This window comes from Nymphaea colorata, chromosome 8 (assembly GCF_008831285.2).
Source record: "Nymphaea colorata isolate Beijing-Zhang1983 chromosome 8, ASM883128v2, whole genome shotgun sequence".
NCBI lineage: Eukaryota > Viridiplantae > Streptophyta > Magnoliopsida > Nymphaeales > Nymphaeaceae > Nymphaea > Nymphaea colorata.
This window is the reverse complement of record NC_045145.1, coordinates 6877518-6883457: the sequence shown is the minus strand read 5'-3', so window position 1 is coordinate 6883457 and position 5940 is coordinate 6877518. Positions and strand designations below refer to the sequence as shown.

Sequence of the window (5940 nt, the reverse complement as noted above, 5' to 3'; positions counted from 1 at the left end):
AAGTTCTGAAGAGATCCTCGGCACTTTTAAAAGTGACTTTGAATCGGCTCTTTAGGCCCAATATCAAGGTTAATTCCTTTTTCAACTATGCTTTTGCTACCACAAATTGTCAACGATATTTTTTTCCATTTAAGATGGTGCAATTGAGAAGCATCCTTGGACATTGATACAAAAAAAGTTGAGTGAGGTAAATAGTGAGAAAAGAATCAAGGATCAGCACATGCTGGCCTCATTCATCCAGTAGTTAATGAAAAAATTTGGGGGATCTAACATTTATGTTGTGGACGAGAAAAACCATCTAGCAAGATTATGGTGCATAACCTTGGTGGAAATGAACCTTAACTTGTGGAAGCTGCACAGGTAAATCATTTACCATTCTATCACAACTATTCGAACCAAACAATGAAGCCTTCCTTGGACTTGCAAATGAACTTCTTAAAACCTTTAACACAACAAAAAAGGGCTTCACAAATAGTGGTTCCAAAGTTAATGATTCTCAAGTGAAGCTGGAATATAATACAAATGCATTAGGAAGAATGCCAAAGGTGTTCATTCCAACACAAAAGGCACATTATGGATCGACATTTTTTGCTGTTTGAAGACTTACACCATCACATACAAAAGTTAAGCTCCCCGCACTGTTGCATCCTAAATGTCTAAACTACTGAACCTACCATTTACCAAGTCAATATGAGGAATTCTCCACAAGATTCACAAATCATTTTGCAGAACCTTATCTTGAAGGAGGGACCTGAGAAATTTGTAGCATTTGTTGTGGAGCCAATGATGGGGGCAGGAGGCGTCATTACATTTCTTGCTTCATACTGTGAGAAGGTCCAAGCCGTTGTAAAGAAAAATGATACTTTGTTCACAGCTGTCTGTGCCTTTGGAAGGTTGGGTGCAATGCTTGGATACCAAAAATACAACATTAAGAGAGACCTAGTATCCATGGTGTAGAAAGATGGAAAAGAAACAAGTAAACAAATTTATCGTGGAAAACCCCCAACACGAGGGAAAAAACCATAGAGGAGAAATCTGGCGCTCACTAGCAGCCAGACGTTCTCTCTCATTCAAATTTTATTTACACACCAAAAAAAAAGGTTACACGGGTATAAATAGAACCCAACAAAACCACAGAGGAGATCAGATCCAAACTCAGATCTAAAGATCCAAAACAACCAAACACATCAACGCTCCCCCTCAAGTTGGGCATACATATCAAACATGCCTAACTTGGATACATTTCTCTCAAACAAGGTCAAGGACAAGGCTTTAGTTAGAACATATGTTGTCTAATTTTTGAACTTCATGTATGGTAGGACCAGTTCTTTAGCATCAATTCTCTCCCTGATAAAGTGACGGTCAATCTCAACATGTTTTGTTTTGTCATGTAATACTGGGTTGTTGGCCAAGTTGATAGCTGACTTGTTATCACAATACATCTTCATTGACCCTTCAATCTATGTCACTTGAGTGTGGGGTGCGGGTGCCGGTGCGGCATATCTCAAAAAATTTAGGTGCGGCAGTGCGGTGAGATCAAAGTTATTAAATAACAAGATCAAAATTGCAATTTGCTAATCATGATATCATTATCAATCATCAATTCAAAATTCAACAACAAATATATATCATCAATTCAACATTCAACAAGAAATATATATCATCAATTCAACATTCAACAAGAAATATATATCATCAATTTAACATTTAACAACAAATGTACTCTAGTTTTGAGTTCACAAAAAACACAGATCAATACATATTCTTCATCATCAAACGCCTCCATAGTTCATACATCAATACATATTAGATATTACATCATCATTCATAAACCAGAGTTACGTTCCACTTCCACTTCCACCAATATCTTGATTTTCTTGAATACTTGGAACAATATCATCATCATCAAATGCCTTAGAAGGAATAGCACGATCAGAAAAATCCATGTTAGCAACATATAAGTTGCGTTCTCCATCAAAATCAAATTCATCTGGATTTACATCCCAATATTGTGATGATCCACATCTGCATTTATTAAAGACGAAAATTAAACATTTAAAAATATGTACCACAAAAATATAAAAAAACTAATACAACACAACAAAATATGTACCACAAAGATAATTTCCCTTAGTGAGACGAATGGTGCTGAACAAGTATATTTTCAGTTCTAGGGGCCCCAACCTCTGCCTGGTCAGTATTAACAATAGAAGAGGCTAATTTTGCCATCCCAAAGCAGTAACTTAACAGTCAATGAGCAAAGAGAATATGCCAGTGACATACAACAACATAGCAACAGACAACCAACAACTGTGACAGAGAATAATATGAGAGAGAGATCGGGCGGCAACTTAGACGGATAGTGTTTGCAAGCACTGGCAGCTCAGGCGGTGGACAACAACCAGACGCCATGCAGCAGGCGAAAGCTGAGAAGAAGGCGGAGGTTTGGAAGATACTACCATCGACCAGAGCAGGGGCCTCACTGATCAGGTGATAGAAGACCCCGCGCCACAGCAGAGAGCAGCAACAACAGGAAGTGGCGATGGCAGGGAGTAGCGGCAGCGGTAGACGATGAACGTGGCGTCGACAGAAAAGCAGAAACAACAAACGACGCATGGGACGCATGGCAGTGCTCCATGATCGACGCACCTGAACCTCACGGCTGAAATGAGTGATGGCAGAGCTCGAGCGACTTGATGATGGCAACCACCTTGAGTCGAGCAACCACTTCGAGCGATAGCCCAGAAAGAGCACCGACAACAACCTCAACATCTGTTTTGGGAGGAATCCGCCTGACGTTTGGTGAGTATCAGTGGTGAGCAGTGGCGCAGATGGCAGGCAAACTAGACCACTGCAACCGTCGATGGACTGTCACTAGAAATCCCCGACAATGGTCAACAAAGCTCCACCGAAACTCGCAACAAAACTTCAATAGTCCAAATCAACACACAAAAAAAAAAAAACAGAACCTAGTCAGCTCTGATACCATGTAGAAAGATGGAAAAGAAACGAGAAAACAAATTTATTTTGGAAAACCCTCAACACGAGGGAAAAAACCATAGAGGAGAAATTTGGTGCTCACTAGCAGCCAGACATTCTCTCTCATTCAAATTTTATTCACACACCAAAAAAAAGGTTACACGGGTATAAATAGGACCCAACAAAACCACAGAGTGGATCAGATCCAAACCCAAATCCGAAGATCCAAAACAACCAAACACGTCAACACATGGCAAAGGCCATTTTACTTGCTTGCATGCCTGTTGTTGTTGTTCTTGTCAGCACAAAAATTTTAAAGGTGATATGTACTCAGAGCAACAAACTTGGTCCACCTAGCCATGGAATTACATATTTTGGCCATTCAATTGCTTGTGTAGTTCCGTTAGAAGCACTAAAGATTTACAAGGTAAGAGATGATACTTCTCAGTTAGCAGCCATTTTCCATGTTCACATCTTGATGACAAGAGAGAGAGAGAGAGAGAGTGAAAGATGAAGAGTATTGGTGGTAACTAGGGATTGGGTCATGGATCGGGTCCATGGGCTGACCTAAATAACTACAAATAAGGCTGGGCAGCTGCGCTTGGGGTTATCACGAAATTTGAGTGGTACTTTTCATTGTACCAGCGACTGAGGTAGCATTCATAGACATGCAAAAGACTATTTTTGATCCAAACTGGTGAATTGGATAATGTAGTGATGCTTACTCATGTACTTTTGTTGTAATTTTATGAAATCTTGCAATCACTCTTCACAAGCAAAGGGAAAGGCATTGGTTAATGAATGTCGTAGGACTTCCATCTCAACTTCCTTTAGGCAAATTTGACCTCCTTCTAGGCATGTCATTCTTCTCCATTGCCCTTCAATGCATAAGTATTATATTGGACCTTTTATCCTTATGCACATACGAATTGTTTCTCCCAATCCCCAAAGCTCTACTGGTTTTACTGCAATTCAAAGGCCATGAACCAGAGTTTAGGACATGCTCCTCCATAGGTTGAAAGCTCTATGAGAAATGAGATTATGGACATAGTAAAGTCCTCTAATAGCTTCTTCTTTAGTTGTAGTAGTGGTAAAGTAGTTTCCGATCGAAAGTAATGATGGTATAGTAGTTTAGTTCAATTCACTTTATCTTATCTTAGATATTGAGTGCTGCTTGAGCCAGGGCCTCATAATCTTGTTTTGCAGCATGTTAAGTGCTTCTGGACGCATTTGATCGGCAATTAGTGTTAGAATTGCATTCTTCGGGGATAGCTCCTCTAGCGAGTAGGTTTAGTAAGTTATGATCTATTTTTGTTTCTTTTTTGAAATTGTGGTTAACGGCAGATGTTGCAGGCCAAAGATATTGATTTCTGAGGCATGTCACGTCCAAAACAGCATACAACCAATGTACTTTTAGTAAAAAAAACTTATTTTTAATTGAGTTTTTAGGACCAGCTTGCTTAGAGGAGATGATTTAGTGCTTTCTAATAGTGCAATTAGGATTTTAGCAGTCAATGTAGAGTAATTTCTTGATTATATGTTACTTCTAATTTTCTTGTGTTTTTTTGTGTTTGATTGTGTCCTTGGGTTGCTATACATGTCCAAGTCTGCAGCAGTCATAGGTTTAGAAATTGATGTCATTTGTATGATATATTTTAGACAATCTCTAGTTAGGTTATACAATTGATAGATGCGTGATTAGTGGGCAAAAATCATTAATGCTGCAATGACCAATGCTCCAATTGCAGTACAAGTGATCTTAGAAACCAATCCCGTTCTAGGAAAAGATCTCAATATCGCATTTGTTTAGTTGTTTTTCATGCCGGCAAATATGTAGTTATGTTTTCTTTGATTCCTATAGTTGGTTTGCACCCCCAACATGATCTTCTATAATTTGATCAATTTGGACCATATAATTCATGCTAGAATTCATTGATTGTTGTGAGTGAGTGGGAGAAACAGGCTTGTACAGGTTGTAGTTGCTACTGGCCATTTGCAGTGGCACATAGTCAGGTTTAATATGCTTGCTTAATGCATTTCAGATCTTGTTCTCACACATGTCTATACCGCATGCATGTAAAAAATTTAAGTTTTTTGTCAAGTTTTAGGTTTCAAACCTGTCTTAGAAGCATAACTGTATACTTGCCACATGTTTCTTGGTATACAATGCATATTAGTTGCATAAATTTCATGTTGTTCATTAACTTTGCATCTTATACTACATACTATTCATGATATGTTCCTATTTGTGCTCCATGGTCCTGCCAGCCATGGAGGAAACTAGAGGTCTTTTAGTATCATTTGGGATCAGAAAGATTGCTCAAGGCATTCTTAGAAAAACTAAGACCAAATCTTGCCCAAAAATTAGGTGTCATATTTCCTAAGTCTAGGGATACGATAGAGTCTCGCTAGGAATGTTTTTCTATGAGGATTTCAATGGTGCACATGTGGATCAAATGTTCAAATAAGTCAGATATAGAAAAAATTTTAAATCCCACTCCCAGTAAGAAATTGAATTGGATTCGGTCGTAAAAAATGACATCCAATCATATTCAAATACGGATTCAGTTCTAAGTAAATATCTAATTGGACAACTGAAAAAACTACCTAAGTATACAACCAAAAAAGCATGTATTTTTATCTAAATATTAATTCTTACAACAAAAGCTATGTATCTTGAGTTAAGACAACAATTTCTATTACTTAAATCAATAAACCTTAATATTTTTAGTAGTGCGAACAATTTAGTGCATACTTGACTAAGCACCAGAACTGAATGCCGATTAAAGTCTTACATTGATGCATTGCCACAAGTCCTATTGAGCTGTTTTTTATGATGGTGTTAATATCAAAGAAAATATGAGGAAGACAAAAGGAGAAAAGAGGGGCAACTTCCTAATGTCTTTTCATTAACACTAATTGAGGAGTTAAATTTCCTAAAACCATAATTTATTTTGCATT

The 5940-nt window shown here is 37.9% G+C and overlaps 1 pseudogene; it reads left to right on the top strand.

Annotated features, from left to right (window-relative positions):
* Nucleotides 1-247: 247 nt before the first annotated feature.
* Nucleotides 248-4353, top strand: LOC116259510 (vanillin aminotransferase-like; annotated as a pseudogene).
* Nucleotides 4354-5940: the final 1587 nt, after the last annotated feature.